The sequence below is a fragment of the Equus quagga genome, chromosome 9 (assembly GCF_021613505.1).
Source record: "Equus quagga isolate Etosha38 chromosome 9, UCLA_HA_Equagga_1.0, whole genome shotgun sequence".
Taxonomy (NCBI): Eukaryota; Metazoa; Chordata; class Mammalia; order Perissodactyla; family Equidae; genus Equus; species Equus quagga.
In genome coordinates this window covers 13,736,947-13,758,337 of record NC_060275.1, presented here as the reverse complement: position 1 = coordinate 13,758,337, position 21,391 = coordinate 13,736,947, and the positions used below count along the sequence as shown (strand labels likewise).

The 21,391-nt window shown below is 43.2% G+C and overlaps 1 long non-coding RNA gene and 1 pseudogene across 1 annotated transcript; one reads left to right on the top strand and one right to left on the bottom strand.

Annotated features, from left to right (window-relative positions):
• The first annotated feature begins 63 nt into the window (after positions 1 to 63).
• LOC124244389 (serpin B6-like) lies at positions 64 to 14,700 on the top strand (annotated as a pseudogene).
• Positions 14,701 to 18,187: 3,487 nt separating this feature from the next.
• Positions 18,188 to 21,222, bottom strand: LOC124244391 (uncharacterized). Its single transcript, XR_006889991.1, has 2 exons — positions 20,745 to 21,222; positions 18,188 to 20,589 (listed from the first exon to the last, which is right to left on the bottom strand). It is a non-coding gene; the product is annotated as an uncharacterized LOC124244391 (long non-coding RNA).
• Positions 21,223 to 21,391: the final 169 nt, after the last annotated feature.

Genomic DNA, 21,391 nt, shown 5'->3' with positions numbered 1-21,391 from the left:
CGTGGCTGCTCCTGGCCGCGCCCCTGCGGCTCCGGGTGGGGACCGCGGGCGCCAGGCGGAGGATGAGCATCAGGGCGGGGATCCCTTAGGGAACCGGGCAGCGGGCGCGGGCTGCCGACCCCAGTGGGATGTGCGTTGTCGCTGCGGACCAACTGGATCCGCAGCGCGCAGGCCTCGCACCCGAGAGGCGGCGGCGGGATAGGGGCATCGCGGAGCCAACCGAACTGCAGCGCTGGGACCCCCGGCCACAGTTGACCTCGCAGGGAGCCGGGCGTTGGGAATTCCGAGGGGATGGAGGCCCAAGACAGAGCAGGGGTCCGTCCGGAAGGAGGCAGGACCCTGTTGCCCCCGCCCCTTTTCCAAGAACTTGCACCTTGGTGAGTTTCACAGCCAGCTCTGGCCTCCGAGTTTGGTCAATTCCACAATGTCAAGGTCATTTAGGCCTAGGGAGATAACCATAAGGGCGTTCTGGATTTTGTGGCTTCCTTGTTTTTATTAAGCTTACTGCTGGGAAGATATTACAAGGTACTTTGTCCTCAGGCTACGAGGAGGTGGGGGAAATTTTAATCATGTTTATGGTTTGTTGTGCTAGATAAAATTGGCACTCAAGTTAGTTTCTTCCTTCCCCTCCTCTTAAAACTTAATTTTGGAAAACAAAGTATGGAGAATTAGGGGCCGACCAGTGGCGTAGTGGTTAGGTTGGCACGCTGTGCTTTGGCTCCTGGTGTTAGTGGGTTCCGATTCCGGGTGGGAACCTGCGCACTGCTTATCAAGCCATGCTGTGGCAGCGTCCTACATACAAAGTGGAGGAAGATTGGCACGGATGCTAGCTTGGGGACAATCTTCCTCAAACAAAAAGAAGATGATTGGCAATAGATGTTCGCTCGGGGCCAATTTTCCTCACCACACAAAAAGAAGTATAGATAATTGCTATTTATCTGCTGTCAGGCATACTCAGATGTGAAGGGGAAGCTGCGTCATCTGTGGGTACTTTTACTTCTGGGTCTTGCTTGTGCCTGACACAGAAACATGACTCACAGCTGCCTTCTCCCCAGTGTGGTTTGTAGGATTGATGTGATGTCATCTGATAAGTAGTATCTGTCACCTACTTAGGACCTGAAGCACCATTCTATGCTGGGCCTAAGTAATGTGCCCTGTGGTTAACATGAATTATTACTGTCATCAGCAGACAGGGCGTCCTAGACTTAAGCACAGATGTAGAAATGTTTTGAAATCACTGTACTATTTTGTACATTTTTTAACGTATTTGAAAGTCTTAGGAAAGCCTAGTTTACTGGATTTACAAACCTTGATTTTTAGATTTATGAGAGTTAAAATGTTTACAAAAGTGTGTTTGTGAACTTTGTAAGTTTGCTTTTAAAGGTTTTTAAAGCTTTAAAGAAATCTGACAGGGGCCAGCCCAGTGACATAATGGTTAAGTTCGTGCACTCGGCTTCAGTGGCTGGGGTTTGCCAGGTCGGATCCCCGGGGCTGATCTTCGCACTGCTTGTCAAGCCATGCTGTGGCAGGCGTCCCACATATAAAGTAGAGGAAGGTGGGCATGGATGTTAGCTCAGGGCCAATCTTCCTCAGCAAAAAGAGGAGGATTGGTGGCAGATGTTAGTTCAGGGCTGATCTTCTTCAAAAAATAATCTGACAGATTACGTAATCAGTGTTTAAACATTTAAGAGTAAATCATTTATTTGCTGTGTAGGCAATGTGCTTTAAAGTTTGAGGAGAACAATTATTTTACCCAATTGACAAATAGGAAATTGACCATTAACTAAAGTCTAATACATAGTAGGGAAAGTTTTTCCCTGCTTATGAAAGTTACCCTTTGGGAATGACAATCCCACCAACTTTACAGAATCCTGCACTCCCCAGCAGGGTGGTGCCCTGGGAGAGAAAAATGAGACTGACCGATTATTCACATGTGTTTGAGCATATGAAAAAGTGACTGAAAACACTTGACTGATCTGTGGATCATTTGGGGGGAAATTTGCCATAGGCACATAGAAAACTAAAGAAATGCAGAAAAGGGCAATGTTAACATAAGGAAAACAGAGTTATTTGAAAAATGGAATGGGTTCATAGTATACGACTTGGCCGAGCAACGAATGCTATTTAGTGATAATAAAGTCAACACTTAGGGGAAGGGAAGTAGGGTGAGTGGTGTGAGAGAACTAAATCCTCGGCTTCTAAAGGAAGCAGTAGATAATGTCTCAAATTGTTAGGTCAAAAATAGCAGTATAGATGTATTATTTAGAAATACGGGAGAAAGAGCAAAATGACTTGTGAGTCATTGCTTCTGGGGAGGTGGGAAGAGTGGATAGGAGCCTGTCGTCTTTCGTAATAGCTCCTCTGGCATTGTCTGATTTTTCAGCTAAGTGTGTGTACATTAATTTCATAAGAAGAAAAATTAACTATAAAACCCCTAAGAAGAACACAAATAACATAAAAATTACCCATTGCCCAGAAACACTTGGTATGCAGAATATCCTTCTAGTCTATCTATAAATTGTGCTCATATGTAACTTTTTTTCTAATTTACACTTAATGGTGCATGCTCTCATGGCAAAACCGTATTTTTTCTATTAATACTTTTTAATATCCCATCATGGATGTGATAGAATCTAACCCATTCTCTGTGTTGGGTGTGTGAAGATTTTCTCTGTGCAAATGAAATAATTCAATGGTCATCTTTCTGCATAATATTTTTATCAATATTTGTGAGTTTTACTTTCCGTGAAATTCCTTGAAATGGAATTTTTGATTCAGAAAATGTCAATGTTTTCAAGGCAAATTCTTTTCTTCGTTCTTGTGCCATCCTTCCTCTTCTTTGTTAAACATAATTCTAAATTATACCCTGGAAGTCTTGGTATCCAAATTCATAGCATCCACTTGTAGAGAGAAGAAATAATGTCTCTCACCTTACCAGGATTAGAAATTGATAGTTTTTGTACTTGCCAATTTTGTCTTAAAAAGCTATCTTTAGCTTGTTCCCCACCGCTGCTTTCATTTTGGAAGCCTGTAGTGTACCATAGTGATTAAGACAGTGAACTCCAGAGTCACACAGACCTGTTTTCCAATCCTCTGTCTGCTGCTTGAGTGGGGTGACCTCAGGGACAAGATACTCAAACAGCTAAGGCTCAATGTCTTTGCTTGTAGAATGCAGATGTTCGGGCACCTGCCTCCAGGATATCCAGAGGAAAGCAAGGCTATCGAGAGAAGTCCTCGTGGAGAATCTAGCATGTAGTAGAGACTCAAAAGATGAGATTTATTACTTTTCTTTGAGGTGAAAACTTTTCCATGTAATTTTTAGCTATTGTTTTTCTTTCCTGTACATTTGCTGATGTCCTTTGCACATATTTCTACTGGGATCTATTTTTCTTATCAACTTTTTTCTCAGGCCCCTTAAGTGACATTTAAATTTTTTTTCAATTATTTTCTTATTTTGTCATTAATGTTTTAATTCTTATGGCGTTTTTTGACATATGGAAATCAAATATTTTTAGTCAAATGTATTAAAATTTTGTGATTATTTTCACATGCCTCATTGTGAATGTCTTAGAATGCTAGTATGGTCTGATTGGTAAAATCTCAATTTGGTAAATATTCATAAAAGATGTCAGAGCAGACAGGTGCCGCTCCCAACAGAGCTCACCCACCTGCCGCCCAGGCCTTCTCTGCTGCATTTGTAGACTTCCTGACTAATTGGGTGTTAATTCACCTCTTGTTCTTTCACCCAGAATCCTCCGTACCTACCCGGATCTTCCAAAAGTAAGGACTTCTTGAGCAGCAGTCAAAACACAGGGCATTGGTCTGAGTTGGGTCTGTCTACTCCTTAGCTGAGACATATCATTTCATTTCTGTGAACTTCAGGTTGCCATCAGTAAAGAGGCGATTTATGACAGATATTTCTAAAGACCTGTTCTGCTTTAACATTTTATGCTTCTGTGACTCTGACCCGTCTGAAGACACCACGTGACCCATCCCATCCAGACTACTTAGGTGAATTCCTGACCTAGACATTGCCTGGGAAGCCAGGCCTGCTACCAGATGAACCTCCTGGTCCTCAGAGGCTTGCAGTCTAGAGGTGAGGGCAAGCATGCACCCCACTGATCGTGTGTGGTGGGTTGAATAATGTCCCCTCAAAATTATGTCCACCAGAACCTTAGAGTGTGACCTTATTCGGAAGCAGGGTCTTTGCAGGTGTAATTAGTTAAGGCTCTTGAGGTGAAATCATCGTGAATTTAGTGAGGGCAAGTATTTAAATATGTGTCCCTGCTTTTTCTTTTTACAAAAATGAGATCATATGATAAACATTACTATTCAATTTTTTCACTTTAATATTAGAAACACACAATATAAATTTGAGGACTTCACAAAGAACTACTCAGATTTTTTATGTGTCTCTATTTCCACATTAAACAAAAATATCAACCCTAACTGTGAATAAATAGAGTGGAAATGCGGTAGACGTGTATGCCTATGTTTATATAATATTGTTTTAAAACCTGTCCTTTCAGGTTCACCACCATGGATACTCTATCAGAAGCAAATGGCCCCTTTGTTTTAAAGCTTTTGAAAAAGCTGGGTGAAAAAAACTCGAAAAATGTATTTTTTTCATCCATGAGCATTTCATCTGATTTGGCCATGGTCTTCTTGGGGGCAGAGGGAAACACCACTGCCCGGATGTCCTAGGTACCAAAAGCCATTTAAAGACACAAATAAATGCTGTTAATTAATAAGTTGAGCTGGTCTTCCACATTTCAAATCCCAAAGAAATTGCCCTTACCAGATAACTCTGCTAGTGTCACGGGTGTGGATGGAGAGGCGGCAGGATAGGGCATGTTACCACAGTCTGACCATCCTGCGACCACAGAGCGTTTCCATGGATGTCTCTGATCTCTTAGGGATAGAGTGGTGGACACTTGATTCCGAAGAATGATGTTGTAAGCACAGTGTTCTAGCTTGTATGTGAGTTTGTAAGTAGATGTAACGATTTATGTCAATGTTGAGTCTTGTGATATTCTTTGGATATTGTCAAATGATTTTCAGTTGTTAAAAATAACTTTTACTTTTGTTTTCTCAATTAACTAATAAGACTCTCTTAGAATGGCATTTGTTAGCCAAACATGTTTTCACTAGTGTTTCAGTTATTTATTTTTGAGTAAGCAACCACTCCAAAACTTAGTGACTTACGGTGACCATTTACTGTTTTCTGATTCTGGATGGACCAGGACCAGGCAGTGCCTCTGCTCCACTTGGTGTTGGCTAGGGTCACTTGTGTGGCTGCATTTGGGGGGACCTCAGTTGGGGTGCATCTGGGCTCTTCCACATGACCTCTCCTCCACGTACTGCCTCACCCTCGAGGGCCTTTCCTCCTGGTGTCTCATTGGCATGGTAGCCTGGACTTCCTTACAGCACAATACCTGGGCCTCAAGAGGGAGCATTCCAAGAGGACAAGCTTGAATGTGCAAGTGCTTATCAAGTCTCTGCTTGTGTCATGCTGGCTAATGTTCCATTGGCTAAAGCCAGTTACACAGCCAAGCACAGAGTCAGCCCGACAGCGGCTATACAAGGGTATGAACACTGGAAGTATGGCTCACTGGGGTCACTAATGACTCATAGTTTACCTTCTGGCCCCTAATGATTCAAATCCCTCCCACAGATAAAGTACACTTACCCCATCGCAAGACCCCCAAATCTCACCCTGTTGTGGGACCAGGCTCAAGCTTGAAGTCCAGGAATTTGTGCCATTCAGACTTTTAAAAATGCAGCTCCTCAGTCTGGTTCCTTGGGTGCAGATTTTTGTGAATTAAAAAGAATCATTTTCCCTACCCGCACCACACACATACACACAATATACAGTCGTGAGACAGGGAGAGAGAACTGTGGTAGACACTCTCGTTCAAAAAAGGGTAGTGTGTGTGTGCGCGCGCGCACATGCGTGTGACTGAATGAAGCACATAGCAATTACTGAACCATAGCAATTCTGAAACCCAGCCACGTATAGGTTGCCAGTTTCCTCTGTTCTGAACCCAGGGAATATTCCCTGATTACTCTCTTCCTTGTGCTTCCAGAAGTCATTCCTAATCTCCTGTCTGCCTTGGTCCTTGGCTCTGCCCTCTGTGTTCTTTTTATTTTGAGGAAGACTAACTAGCCCTGAGCTAACATCTGCTGCCCATCCTCCTCTTTTTGCTGAGGAAGACTGGCCCTGAGCTAACATCTGTGCCCATCTTCCTCTACTTTATATGTGGGATGCCTACCACAGCATGGCTTTGCCAAGTGGTGCCATTTCTGCACCCGGGATCCGAACCCGCAAACCCCAGGCCGCCGAAGCAGAGTGCAAGATCTTAACCACTTGGCCACGGAGCCAGCCCCTTTGACAATCCTTTAGGTTCCTTTAAGTCATTCCTTTCTATCTTCTTTGGTATCATTTCATCCGTCACCTATGAATATCTAATTGTTCATTTTATTGTGTTTTATTCAAATTATGGTATTTTTCTTACCAGAGCTGGACACTAGATCTCAAGTTTTTGTTGCTGGTGCTTTTACTATTGTTTAAGGACTGTTTTTACTATTGTTTGTTAAGGACAAGCATCTCTTTAAATGGTTATTATATTTTGGGGCACAGTGAACTCTCTCCTGTGTACTTGACTATTCAAAGAGATGACCCTTTCTGAATATCGTTCCTAATACATCAGTCTTTTAGCTAAATGTTTTTTAAATTCTTCTCTACAGGTAAAATTACAGAGGTACTGTCTCCAGATTCAGTTTAATCATTGCCTATGCTGATTCTTGTGAATGCCATCTACTTCAAAGGAAAATGGAATAGTCAGTTTACGAAAGGGCTGACCATGGAAATGCCTTTTAAAATCAGCAAGACGAATATTCCGTGCTATCAGAGGGAACTCCTGGGAACAGTTCCTGTGTTCATATTGGTTTTTAAACATTCAAGAAACTTAACCTCCAGAACTTTGACTTTACCTGGCCCTTTGGCAGCCCTGCAGTTGACTCTCCACCAAGCCTTGAAACCTTTCTCTTGCCCTTGTGCTCCTTTTTGTCTCTCACAACGGTGGCTGCATACTCCTTTGCCTCTGGCCCAGCTCCCTGTACCATCTGTACTGTGTTCTATCTAAATCATAGATCTGATGGTACAGTCCTTGGCTTCCCAAAACTTTTGAGAGAGTATGATATGTGAGGCTCTTCGTAATTTGCACCCTGCCTATTTCTCTGCATTTCTCATCACTACATAAATGCTCCTTTCATTCTGCCAGTGTCGCCTCTGGGAAGCCTTCCTTGACAGTCCAACCTCTGCAGTCCCACTGATGCTCTCCTCCAAGCTGTCACAGCGCTCCCTGCTGTCTCCACAGGAGCATTGCCGTGCTGAATGAGGGGTCTTCTCCCACCCTGCTAACGTTATCTGAGGGTAAAGAATGCTGTCTTACAAGTGCCTAGCACATACTTACTTGGTGCTTAAATACTGAACCAAAGAATTACCTTTAGTCTTCTTTTGATAATAAAGACAATACAAGCACCAATTTTTGTTTAAAAAACAACTGAGCAAAAGGACATATACATAGGCTACACAGAGTTTAGCTGCTTCCAGCTTTGAATATATTATTTGCTGAAGGCCCTTTATCTTTTTCTTATGGAATCCAATTTATTCTTTTTTTATTTAACTCTATATATTTTTACAAATGCACAAAAGTAGACAGAATAGATTAAGTTTATTCTTCATATTGAACATTAGTTGAATCTTCCAGGCAGGCTTGAGCCTGAATCTTCAGTTTCTCAAGAAATATATTTTCTTCCTGGCTTTATTCTGAAATTAACTGTCCCATTTTCTCCTAGCAAAATACTTCTCTCCTTTAAATTTCTTTAACAAGATGTCTGTTAGGATTTTATACTATTACAAGTAACAGAAATCCCAGCTCACAGTAGTTTAAACGCTTGAATTTCATCTTCCCTACCTGGAGGTCTGGAGGGGGCCGGGACCGGGGCTGATGTGGGTAATGCTCTTAAAGAACTGGTTCTCTCCCTTCCTCCTCTGTCGTCCTTAGCACATGACTTTCTTCCTCATGGTCACAAGATGGTTCATCCTTAATCCAGACAAGAGGAAAGGAGGAGACAAAGGGCGAAGAGCAAAAGCCTTCTCTTCCTGAGGTTCTGCCATTATTTTCAGAAAGGAAAAACTTTCTTCTCTATTTCATTGGCTAGAATTCTTTCATCCTGTGGGGAGGGGAAGAATGCTACTTTGCTTTCTAGTAGAGAAAGGCAAAGGAGAAAGAAGTTGCAGTGAGTGTTAAGTACATCAACCGATAAGGTCCTTAAAGGGCACAGATTGTGAATTGATATTAATTTTCATTTTAATTTCTATATTTCTAAATAACTTTAAACTTATCTACACAATTGTATTTAGTCAATCATTCAGTTACTACAAATGATCAAGATTGGATTCTTTTATAATTTAAAGCCAGAACTTTTGAGACCTGGCGGTGGGGAAGAGGAGCAAGGGTTAGCAATACATCCAGTGATGAAATCCAGCCCACCTTCTATTTTTGTAAATAAAATTTATTGGGAAAGCCATGCTCAGATGTTTACATATTGTCCATGACTACCTTCATCCTACAACGACAGAGTTAAGTAATTGCAACAAAAACTGTATGGCCACAAAGCTGAAAATATCTACTCTCTGGACCTTTCCAGAAGAGTTTTCAAAAACCTGGCCTGGAGGGAGGTAACTATGGGTGAGGACAATGTTCTGGCTGAGGGTTAGTTTGGGTAAGCATCAACCATGTGATGACACAAAGATGTATTTTTAGTTTAATTTATTTAACAGAAAATTATATGATATCCCAGAGAACTGGAGAATATAAAGGACCTGCAACTGTGCCTCTCACTGATTATTTATTAAAGTCACAATAGCTGCTATCAGTAAACTACAGAAGGTTCAGGAGTTGAGGAGGATTGTTGCATAGAGCATTGTCACCGTCCCCAGACCTTTCTTACCGTCTGAGGATGCATTAGTGATAGGTGTGGTATCTTTCTAGTAAGTTGTGTTCATTTTGCCTGGCGCTTTCAGTGCTCCTGTTCATTAGTTTGTTTATTTATTTATTTAACAGATGTTAATTGAGTGCCCACTATGTGCCAAGTGTTGTGCTAGGTACTGTTACAGCCATATACAAACTGGCAAAGCAACCCTGCCCTCATGAAGCTGATGGTTTCCTGGGGAGGGTGGCAATAGCATCAATCAGAGAAGAGCAGTGTATCAGGACGCAGATACAGAGGAAAGGGGACAGGAAGTGGAGGAGGGAGTGCATGCAACTTCACATGAGGATTATCCAGGATGCCGTCACGGTAAAGAACAGAAGGAGGTACAGAGGAGTGCTCTGCAGCTTCTAGGGGACGAGTGTGCTGGGCAGAGTTGGGGAGAACCTGGTTTGTCCAAGGATCTTGAATAGTCCCCTGTGACTAGCAGATGAGCAAAGTGGAGTGGTGAAAGATGAGACAGAGAGGAAATGGGGGCTGAGCTCTTGTCATGAGTTAAAGGTCATTTTAAGGACTTCAGCTTTCACTGTGAGTCAGAAGGAAAACCACTGATGGGTTTTCAGGCAAAGAATGATATGATTTGACTTAGGTTTTAACTGGATCCCTCTGGCTTCTGTTCTGAGAGTCATCACAGGGGGTTAAGGGCAGAAGCAGGGGGAGCACTTAGGAGTTCATCGCAATGATCCTGGATGAGACTGATGGCACAGGTCAGAGCTTGGTTATATTTTAAAGGTGGAGCCAATATAATTTATGAATGGGTCAGATAGGCAGTGTGAAGGGAAGAGAGGAGTCAAGGTTATTCCAGGGTTTTTGCCAACTGGAAGGATGGTGTTGCCATCAACTGAGATGGGGAAGGATAGAGATAGATGTGGAAGAAAATACGAGGAGCCCAGTGCTAACTGTTACACTGGAGGTTGCTTTTCTATGTCCAAATGCAGCTCTCAAGTGGGCAGTAAAACATACGAGTCTGGATTACTGGGGAGAGGGCCAGGCTGGAGATTTAAATTTGGAAATTATATCTAAATTCACAAGACTGAATGAAATCACCAAGAGAAAATAAGCTTAAGGATTAAGTCCTGGCACCCTAGTGCTTGGAGGTTGAGGTCATGAAGATGAACGGGCAAAGGAGGGGGCTGATGTGATGTTCTAGAAGCCAAGAGAAGAAAGCATTTCTAGGGGCAAAGAGTGGCTAAGTCTGTTGAATTATACAGATGTATCACTTGAATTGTATTTCAACTGAATGTTTATCTGTTTCCTTTATAGAATGAAAAGAAACCTGTGCAAATGATGTTTAATGTATCTACTTTTAAAATGACCTATATAGGAGAAATATTCACTCAAATTCTAGTGCTTCCCTATGCTGGAAAGGAACTGAACATGATCATCATGCTTCCAGATGAAAACACCAATTTGAAAATGGTAATAAGTGTTCCAAGTACACATTGTATCATATTAAGGGCTCTGACAAGCCTTGTAGGAAAGAGAGTTTTTGTGTGTGTGTGTGAGGAAGATGGTCCCTGAGCTAACATCTGTGCCCATCTTCCTCTACTTTGTATATGGGATGCTGCCACAGCATGGCTTGATGAGCAGTATGTAGGTCTGCGCCCAGGATCTAAACCTGCAAACCCCAGGCAGCCAAAGCAGAGCATGTGAACTTAACCACTACGCCACTGGCCCAGACCCTTGAAAGAAACTTTTTTAAATTCATTTTTATCATTGTTTCCTTAACATATTTGGTCATGTACCAGTTTCCCTTTGAATAGGTACATCCAGTGGGGATGGTATTGCTAGTATTGAACACACTTTAGAAAATACTCTTAATCCTGGAAAGGGCTCAGGTTGGGGCTGAACCAGGTCTGAGTTCAATGTCTTGCTTTACAACTTAGTAATTTTTCTTCTCTCAGCCTGTTTCTTCCTATGGAAAATTATGAAAGTACCTGTCTATGAGGGTGTTGTAGGATAAAAGGGGATGGTGTATATAATGCATCCGTTTTAATGCACAGGGTGTGCCATTGACAGATATTCGCAGGCTTCTTCCCAACCTTGCTAAATAATTGCGGCCTTATTCTTCGGAAAGCAGTTCCATGAGGCAGAGCCCTTCTGACACTGTGAATCACCTGGGGATCTTTTAAATGCAGATTCTGGTTTAGTAGGTCTGGGATGGAACCTAGGATTCTGCATTTCTAACAAGATCCCAAGTGATGCTGAGGCTGCTGGCCCCTGGGCCAGACTCTGAGTAGCAAGCTTGCGAAGAATGGGTGAATGTTAAGCAGGAAAGTCTTTTGCTTTTTTAGAAAGCTAATCCTTTTGGCTGCAGTGGATGAACTGGAAGAAGGGAGAATGGAGATAGAGCAGATAGCAGGCTGCTCTCGCTTTTCAAGCAAAACATGACAGGGCCTTAAAAGGCAGTGGCAATGGAGACAGAGGAAGGGCCAGATCAGACAGAGATTTTGGAAGTTAAATCAACAGAAGATGGTGATGGAGCCACTGGAAGGAAGTGTGGGTGAAAGAGAAGGCCAAGTCTGAGATGTCCCACCTAAACATGCTTTTACTAAGATAGAACACCAAATTTTAAAAGGACAGTCACTCTCTCACAAATGTAGTCCAAACTAATATCTTAGTTATAAGTTTCTGCCTCAGGAAAAAGGCTTGACTAAGTTTCTGGAATTGAGGAGTCGAGACATTAAAATGAAAAATCGTCTGATAGTTGAATGGTTTAGCATCAGTGTGCTTTCTTCCAGATCTGTGCTGTCCAGTATGGGAGCCATTAGCCACTTGTGGCTATTTAGATTTGAATTAATTAAAATTAAACAAAATAACAGATTCAAGTCTTCCCTTGCACCACCCACATTTCAAGTGCTCAGTAGCTATGTTTGGCTAGTGGCTACCATATTGGACAGCATGAGTATGGAATATTAACATCATAGCAGAAAGTTCTGTTGGAAAACACTGTTCTAGATCTGAAAATTTCCAACTCTCTTCTTTAGGTGGAAGAAGAACTTTCTTATGAGAAATTCATAGAATGAACAAGGCCGGGCAAGATGTGTGAAGAAGAGGTGAAAGTTTTCCTTCCTAGATTTAAACTGGAGGAAAGTTATGACTTGGAGGATGTCCTTCGCAGTTTGGGCATGACTGATGCCTTAGAAGAGGACAAAGAAGATTTTTCGGGATTTTCATCTAAGAAAGGTCTGTATTTGTCCAGGATCATACACAAGTCTTTTGTATAGGTCAATGAGGAAGGTACAAAAGCAGCAGCTGTCACTGCCATCATCTGGGTTCCCACATGCGTAAGAATCACCCCCAGGTTCTGTGCAGACCATCCTTTCCTTTTCTTTATCCAGCACAGCAAAACCAATAGTATTCTCTTCTGTGGTCGATTTTCCTTTCCATAGGAAATAATAGTCATTGGATATGGCCCTTCTCTTTTCTCTTGTTGACCCACTTTTGACCATGTGCCTGCAATCCACAGTGACCTTATTAGTGCAAGAGTGACAATTCAGAAATGAGGGACCCAGTTTTGAAATCTCTTGTTAAGAACACTTGTGTGCTTGTGTGTTTGCATGTTAAATGTTTTCTAGGGTCTGAAATGGACATTCTCTGAGGGTCTTCTGGTCACATTGGCAGTAGTAGCATTGGCCACTTAGCAAAATCCCTCTGCTTGGAATGAGGTGTCATCCCCACCACCCTCCTTGCCACACACACGCGTTTCAACTGTGCCTTCACTGTGCGGAGTGCTGCCCTCACCGTCTGCTCTGCCTCCCTTCTCCCAGGCACAAGGAGATAGATGTGACTTTTCTCTCTTCTCTCCCAAATAGCGTTGATATCTTGTTCCATTTTTAATGAAAGAATAGAGAGTGAAATGGAGAGGTAGGAGGAGGTGTGGGGAGCAGATCTTGAAAATCCTGAGAGGGGCCCTCTATCCCAAGATTTTTTGTGAGATCATCAGAGGCCAGCACAGAGACTGGGTGAGCAGCCAACTCAGACCAGTGAGGAACCTGTCCCGTTTCCCTTGTGTACTTCTGCTTTTATCATAGTTTGTGTTCATGAGGATTTGTGGGTCACATACCTATTCAAATGGACACCTATCTACTTTCCTTGAAAATTTAAAATTGCCATCGGTAGGCAGAGATGATTAGACATGCTCCATTCCCAGGAGGGTAGCTTTAGACGATTTCATGGGTAAACATCATATAACTTTCTATTTTATTTCAAGTATTAGAAAAAGAAGGCAGTTAAAGTTTCTGTGGCCATTTGTGTTATATGCTAAAAATGTGATTGCTGTGTTCAGTGATTCGGGAACAAGTTGATTAGTCAACTGAAGAGGAAAAGTGGTGCTGTTTTCTAGGGGGCAGCCGAAAGGACTTATTCCACTGACCCCCTTGCAGTCAGAGGATCCTGGGCCCCTCCAACTTACTGATGCAACTCATCTTTCTCTTCTCTGGCTGGTGCACTCCCCTTTGTACCCAAGCGAGCAGCGTAGCTGTGGAGAAAGACTGGGATCGAGAAGTCTAAAGAATAGTTGACATGATATGTGGGCTAAGAGAGGAAAGAAGGGAATGAGGGGTTGCTGGTTTTGTCGCTCTTCTCCCCCTCCCTCCTTTGCCTAGCACTGGGATGTGGAAGAAAGACTCAGGGGTGGGGAATAGTCAGTTTGTGTGATTCTTCCACTGCAGAGAGAGCCTCTGAGAGCTGCACCCAGCAGCAGCAGGCTGATTTCCTGTTCCTTGTGGAAAGGCACGCCACTGCACCCAGGCTTGCAGAGTCCTGTTAAGTACAGGATAGGAGTTACCCCAGCGTTAAGGTGTTTTTCTTCCCTTTCCCTGGGAGAGGAACATTCAGACCATATCAATAGCGAATTATGAAAATGAATGATAGTGGTCTTATCTCTTATAGACTTATAATACAATAGACCTTAGCCATGTAAATCATAAAACACAAAAGATAAAAATTTCTGCCCTAAGAGGCTTTTATTGTCTCACTGAGTTACCTTAGCTGTTTGTCAAATTGCCTTTGAAGAGTTACTCCTCACTATTTTATTACTATAGTGTAAGGCCTGAAGTTCCGTGTGCTACCTTGACATCTCTGAGTCTCCCAGGCCTCCAAAGAACATGTGTCTCCCTGTTCTCCCCTATATATGCACCCCTCCCCCGGAAGAGAGTCTCCCCGCCCAGCTACTTCCCCATCAGCTGGGTGGCTCTCCCACCTAGTCCCCGACCAACTGAGTTTCACTTCCTTGCAGTCTGTGAAATTATTCAGACACAATGGCCTCATCCTCCCGCAAGAACCAGGGGCCACCTCACCCTCTTGTGACTACAGAGCCTGCCTCCCACAGTCCTTGCTGGTTCACCTGGTCCCTGAGTGTGACCCCCATGTGGTCCTGCAGGGCGTGTGTTGTCCTCCTCTCCCAGTTCGTGAGTGTATGTGACTAATAAACTGTTGCCAGTTTCATCTGTCCAGTGTCTCCTGTCATGTGTTTGGCCATCTTACAATATTTGGGGTGGGAGATCCCTCCTTCAGCAATGGCATGGAGATGATCAAAACAATTACATTTTAATAAAAGGCACAGCCACCCAAATAACACGTCCACCTCTTCTATGAAATTGTGCTAGAAAACCTTTCCATTATGCTTTGCAGTGTTTCTTGTAAGCGTCCACAAAATAAATTTCTTCTAGGATTTATTCTAGGAAAAGTTTATTCTTACCCATTCACAAATGAGTACTGAGCACCTCCTTGGCATTAGGGATTTTACACAGATTGTTTTATTTAATCCTTAGCAATAAATAAATCCATGAGGAATTTGAGGCTAGGAGGTTAAGTAATTTAAACAAGTTCTTGTAGCTAGCAAGGGGGTAGAACTGGGGTCCAATGTCAGATCTGATGATGCCAAAGACTGGAGTCTTCCTAACGGGCTCAGCTCAGCTCCTATTGGAAGGGCAGCTATCATCACAGAGCAGGAGGAGCTCTAAGGAGCTCAGAAATATGTGTGGCCCTAAGATACAGTCTTACTTCTCTGGCTCTGTCCTCCCATCTGGAAAGTGGGGCTTGGAAACTTCCAGCACCACAAGTACACAATACTGGATCCCTGGATGTAGTCCCTGGAGTGTGGAGCTAAGACCAGGTCTAGCTGTCCTCTACAAACTCTGCAAGCATGGCTGGCCCTGTCTGGGAGTTCCTGATGGAGGTCCTGAGAGCCTTCCCTCTTCCTCTGCCCAAATAACTGGGAGCCCTGGAGCAGCTCTTGCATCCCTGTTTCCAGAGGAAGGGCCACAGTTGCAAAGGAGGCCTCCAAAGTGACAGATGCTTTAGAGAGTGACAGGATGGATGCTGAGGCTGCAGAAGGCACTCCACGAGGACCTGATGCCCTTTTGCACATAACAGGTGTCCTTACCTGCAGTTTCTGGGTTGAAGGGGATAGAAGGGCCAGAGGGCCAGACTGGGGCTTGCTGCATGAGCTGACCCTGATCTGATACTCACAGGCCATAGCCTGGGCCATGCACAACTGACAGATACAACAAGTGGTTGTCGGGGAAAACAGCATCAAATCCCTCCCCCACCAGTGCTAGAGTTGAGTCCAGAAGGAGTTAGCTTTCCCTAGCTGTTTGTGGCCAAGCCTATGTCCTTGAAAGGGGAGGTTTCTAGAAAGGGTCGGCAAACAAGAGACAGATTTACTGGTTGCCTTTCAGATTCAAGCACAGGTTCAACTGAGAACTCTATTCACTGCTCTGTTTGTTATCAATACATTTATTGTCTCTCAGCTCTAAATCTCCCTTCATGGAAGTACTCTGTTACTGGCCCTAGCCCTTCTAAAAAGTAGTACTTTACCAGCTGGCACAATGTTAGGTTTGTCAATAGAGGGAGCTGGAGAGGCGCCACAAGGTGACAGCAGAAGAAAGGCACTTCCCTTCCAGTTTCAGGTCCTCATGTGATTATGTAGGGTAGGCGCCCAGCATCCCACACAGCCATCTCTAGCCACAGTCTCAGGACATGCTTGTTCTGCACAATGGCCATTTCCACAGTTGTTCAGGATGCAACCTCTGGCAACTGTTTCCCTACCCGGCATTTTGCTTTCGTAGGCCAGCTCCACCTTGCCCACATCTTCTAGCAACGACAAACAGCTTCTGTGAGCTAGCTTTGATCCTGAGGCATGTTTCTTTGGCACTGGCAGACTGCATGTGCTTGTGGCAGCCATACCTTCAAAGAAGTCTGAACCTCAGCCTTGGAGCATTAGGTCTGTCTGCTCGGGCTACAATAACAAAATACCATAGAGTGAGTGACTTATACAACAGATGTTTATGTCTCACAGTTTTGGAGGCTGGGAAGTAGGAGATCAAGGTGCCAGCTCGCTCCTGGTGAGAGCTCTTTTCCTGGCTTGCAGGTGGCTACCTTTTCACTGTGTGCTCAATTGGCAGAGAGAGAATCTGTCTTTTCTTCTTCTTTTTTTTTTGTGAGGAAGATTGACCCTAAGCTAACATCTGCTGCCAATCTTCCTCTTTCTGCTTGAGGAAGATTGTCACTGAGCTAACATCTGTACCAATATCCCTCCATTTTATGTAGGATGCCACCACGGTGTGGCTTGACGTGTGGTGCTAGGTCCACCTCTAGGATCCAAACCTGCAAACCCTGGGCTGCTAAAGCAGAATGTGCAAAGTTAACCAGTACTCCACTGGGCTGGCCCCTCTTTTCTTCTTCTTATAAAGGCATTAAACCTATCACCAGGGCCCCACTCTTATGACCTCATCCAATCCTAACTGCCTCCCAAAGATCTCATCTCCAAATACCATCACATTGGGGGTTAAGGGCTTCATCATATGCATTTTAGGGAAGACAATTCAGTCCATAGGTCCTCTCCTAAGTCCTTAGTTCTTTCACTGTCCACATACCCCCAGCCATGAGATAGCAATTTCTCTTGCTATACCTGCTACTTCTGCTCGATTAGGGTCCTTTTTATTTTGTTAACCCCTTTACCAGTTAATAATTCTTTATATCAGTTCTCTCCTATTTGTATAACTGATGTGGTTTCCGTCTCCCGAGTGGACCCAGACTGATGTAACTGCATATGCGTCTCACACACTATCAGGAAAGACCACGACCGAAGCTTAAGTACAATGTGAAGGTTTACCAAACCCGACCTGGCTTAAGTTAATGCAGCCATTAACAAAAATACTTAGTTAAAAATGAAGAATCTGAGACAACTGCTGAACCAGACAAGACCCAAAGACAATTGGTGTAAGCTGGGACTGTCCATATAAACTGATAGGACTGAGCTGGAAATCAGGGTGTGTGGTCACCCTATTGATATGCCATATTCCAAGAGGATATCATGGATTCTACTTCCCTTTGAATTTACCATCTGCAGTACACCCACTCAAAGCAGCGCCCAAAGAGATGTCACTAATTACTACCCAATTCTTTATCATTTAATGCTTCCAGATAACACTCTTGGAATTAAGGGAGAGAATGACAGTGCACTAACAAGGCACGAATGGCAGTTACTAGGTACTGTAATATCATGTCAGAAACACTTTTGTATTTCTCATAATTTCCCTGAAATACAAAATTTGGCATGCTAATTAGTGTAATGTTTTTCAAATTTAGGTCCACTGGGCTCTACACATTCCTGGGTCATCAAGTGCTCCATAGCATTTCTTTTTCATTGCTTGCTTTTATTTTGGTAATAATCTAGATATTTTAACATAAGCACATTTCAGATCACCTAGATGTCCACTTGATAACTCTGAATACTGAGGACTGAGTACTCTGAATTTAGGATTGTCTTGGGACTAAGTAGTACTAATTTGATTGGGGAATGTTAATGAAAAAATACAGAAGCAGATCCTATCTAAATGACTCATTAATTCAAAGGACTGGCCAAATAATATCCAAGAGGTTTTGTAATTATCTGAATACAGAGAAGTGGTGGGAGAGCTGAATAGAGAAGATGTTTGAGTATATTGAATATACACATTAGCATAGGTGCACTGAACCCCCAAAAATCAGCACCAAAACAGGCAGAACAATTTTTAGGTTAAAAACAGCAATTTAGCTTCAGCAAAACAGCATCATAGATTACAGACAAGATTCCATTCACTCATTTAGCCCAACTTCTCTGAGAGAGTGAAAACTCCATTCCTTAAATGTTCTCAACAACCAGTAATTTTATTGATACTCGTTCATTGTAATTAAGCTCCTCTTCCCTCACAGAATGTGTGGAACACTCTTCAGTTATCTGGTGACAATATTATTATTGTGGGGTGTGGCAGAGTCACCAATCCTGATGATACTTTCTCTTACAACTTCATCATGCTATCTCTGTTCTCCTGGTATTTATTAACAGAGGCATGTGTTTTTTACCTTACACCTTCTCAAAACCATGAAAGGCTGATGGGAATCTTGTGGGGAGAGTGGGAGGTGAAGCAGGGCATGTATGGAGTGGCCATTGCTGAAGAACATGGTCAGTTTCTGAATGTAAACCCTTTGGACACCCAGCAAAGTCTATGGATGCCTCCTCACCATTGGTCCTCACTGAGATTCTTCTAGGTGGAATGTGTGTTCCCTCAACAACATGGAGTACAGAGATCTCAGATCACCTTAGGACTCTCCGACTGTGCCTGGACTCCACTGCCCTCTTAGACAAATGGAAGTCTGACTTGGAGGTTCTGGTAGGCTGGACTGAGAGTAGGCTAGGAATGTGTCTTTCCTGAGTCTGCAAAATCAGGAGCGAAGAGAAATAGGAAAACCTAGGTCAGGGTTGAATGAGGAGGTGAGAACCAACAGATACTCTCCAGCATCAGTTGAAGAGATGTGAAAAATGAGGTATAAGACAAGAAGACAGAAAATAGTTTCTGAGACTCTGCATGAGAAAGCCTGGAAACTTCTTTTCAGGTACCTATGGCCTCACAGAGCTTTAAAAAATACTGCTGCCTGGATGGGTCCCCAGGAGATCCTGATTTACTTGATTAGGGTGCAGACTGGGGCATGGGGATATTTAAAAGCAGAAGGACCAAACACTTCTTGGGGAGGTCAGAGTAAGCTTCCCTTGGGAGGCATTATTTGAGATGGATTTTGAAAGACAAGCTAGGGTGCCAGGCATCCTATGTAAATATAGAGGATGTGGAGGGACTACAAATAGTTTGCCATGGCTCTAAAGAAAGAAGAGAAATCAAAACTTTAAGATAGTTTGTAAAGTACCTTTTGGATACGAAGGTGGTATGAAGGATTTTAAAATCAGGGTAACAATCAGAATTAGAATGTTTATTTGGACTTTAAAGTAGAGAATAGGTTGTGGTGGATCTGGAGAACTGTTAGGTAGGAAAATGAATTGTTTAGGAGAGAAATGAGGAGGACTTCACCCAAGAAATAGATTGAGAAAGAGGGGAGGGATGGGAAAAACACTCAGATGTAGAAATGACAGGACTTTTGATCACTTAGTTAAGAGAACTGGGGAAGGGACTGACTCTAGGTTTCTGAGAGATGTCCAGTAGTACACCGGTAATGTCTACAGCTCAAGAGATGGGTTAGAGGTTTGGAAGGAATCAGCAAAAGTTGAAATCTGAACCCATGGAGATAGTCAAGTCATTCAAGAAGAGCATATTACATTATGAAAACAAGAAAGCTGTGGATGGAGGAAAGGAATGAGGAGAGGAAGAGAAGGAACCAGGAAGGGTGCTCTGGAACCCTGGGATGCAACAGACAAAAGGGCTACTAACAGTTGTCAGCAAACACAATGAAACAAGGCCTGGGACATATCTTTCCACCCTGGCAATTACAGGGTCATTGGGGACCTTATCACAAGCAGTTTCATTCAGAGCTTGTTGAGGTGGAAGTCACACTGCAGTGGGGTGAAGGGTAAATCGGAAGGTGAGAAAAAGACAACAGCCAATGTCTTTTTTTTTTTTTTTTTTGAGAAACTTGGCTATGAATGAAAGGATGAAGAAGCAGGACGGTAATTACAGGGTACTAAAAGTAAAGAATTTCAGGAGTTTTTGTTTTTGTTAATATGGGAGAGATTGAGTATATTTATGAGATACAAGAGGGGAGGAAATCAGTGAAACCATGTCCTAGAGAAGGAAGAGGTCTACTTCCTTCCCGGAAACAAAAGGGGTAGAGAAACGGCAGGTCCAGTGAAGGGGCCCAGTGGCCACCCCTCCATCATCGGGAGTAAAGAGGAAACCCTAAAGGTGCACGTGCTTCAGACAGACCTTCCTTTCTCTACTGTTGGCCTTCAGACCACAAGAACTAATCCCTGTATGGTCTTTACCCAACTTATGTTCAGTCAAGGACGTGTCAGGGCTGAGGTTCCTTTAAGACATTCCAGAGTAAGAACCCTCTGAAAATAGGGTCCAATATAAGGCTGAGGTGGCAAGGATACTCATCAACACTGTTCTGTGACGCTCTAAACCTGAGTGTCTGGGTCTGATTGCTAATTAGCCTTCCCGGTTCCCCTCTGGAAAGAGAACAGCACTGGCTTTGGAGTCAGGGACGCTTCCTTGGATTTGAACTCCAACTTGGCTCTCTGCTCCTCCACGTAGACACCTAGAACCAGGCGTCATAAAGCGTAGGTTTCAGAGTCTCATCCTCACATGTGTGCTTTCAGCAAGGTACTGAAAGGGACACATGCTACGAGATGGTATCACGTGATTAAATAAACAACCGCCACCACCTAGAACAGTAAATAGTAGAACACTTACCATGCTTTGTAATACGCAGTGCAGTGGCCATGAATATCTTCTGAAAACCCTGAGGCTTACTTAGCGAATGCCAAAGTACTTTAAAAAAGAGGTTCATTAGTTATTTGCTTATTTTTTCTTTTTTAAAAGGCTAGTGTTCCAAACCTGATGACCTTTTCTGTGATGAGAAGTGGCTGTCAGTAGTTGAACACTTAAACACTTAGTGAGCACAAAAATGGGTATTTCTAACAAAAAGTTTTTCTTTCTTATTCCTTCAAATTTGTTTTATAGCGTTCATAATATTTTCGTATTTAGCATATTAGCATATATAGTCATACTGATACCAGGGATGCAGGCTCAAAATTTTTTTGATGGGTGTCCTACCAAAGCCGTTTGGAAAACACTGGCGTTAGGAACCTTTAACCTCTGGTTTTACTTTTAGTTAATTTTCAAAGTTAAGTTCCAATTTTGAAACTGCTCTTGCATACACACACTAAACACGAATATTGCGCCTACTAACCCAGGAAAACAAATCAATCCCCTACTGGCGAAGTCTTCCACAAACGCCCTCAGAGGATGAGGCACTAGCCGCCCCCACCAAGCCATGAGCACCAGGGCGGGAGGATGCCGGGCGAGGTTCAGGCTCCTCCTGGGGTCCAGCCGGGGGA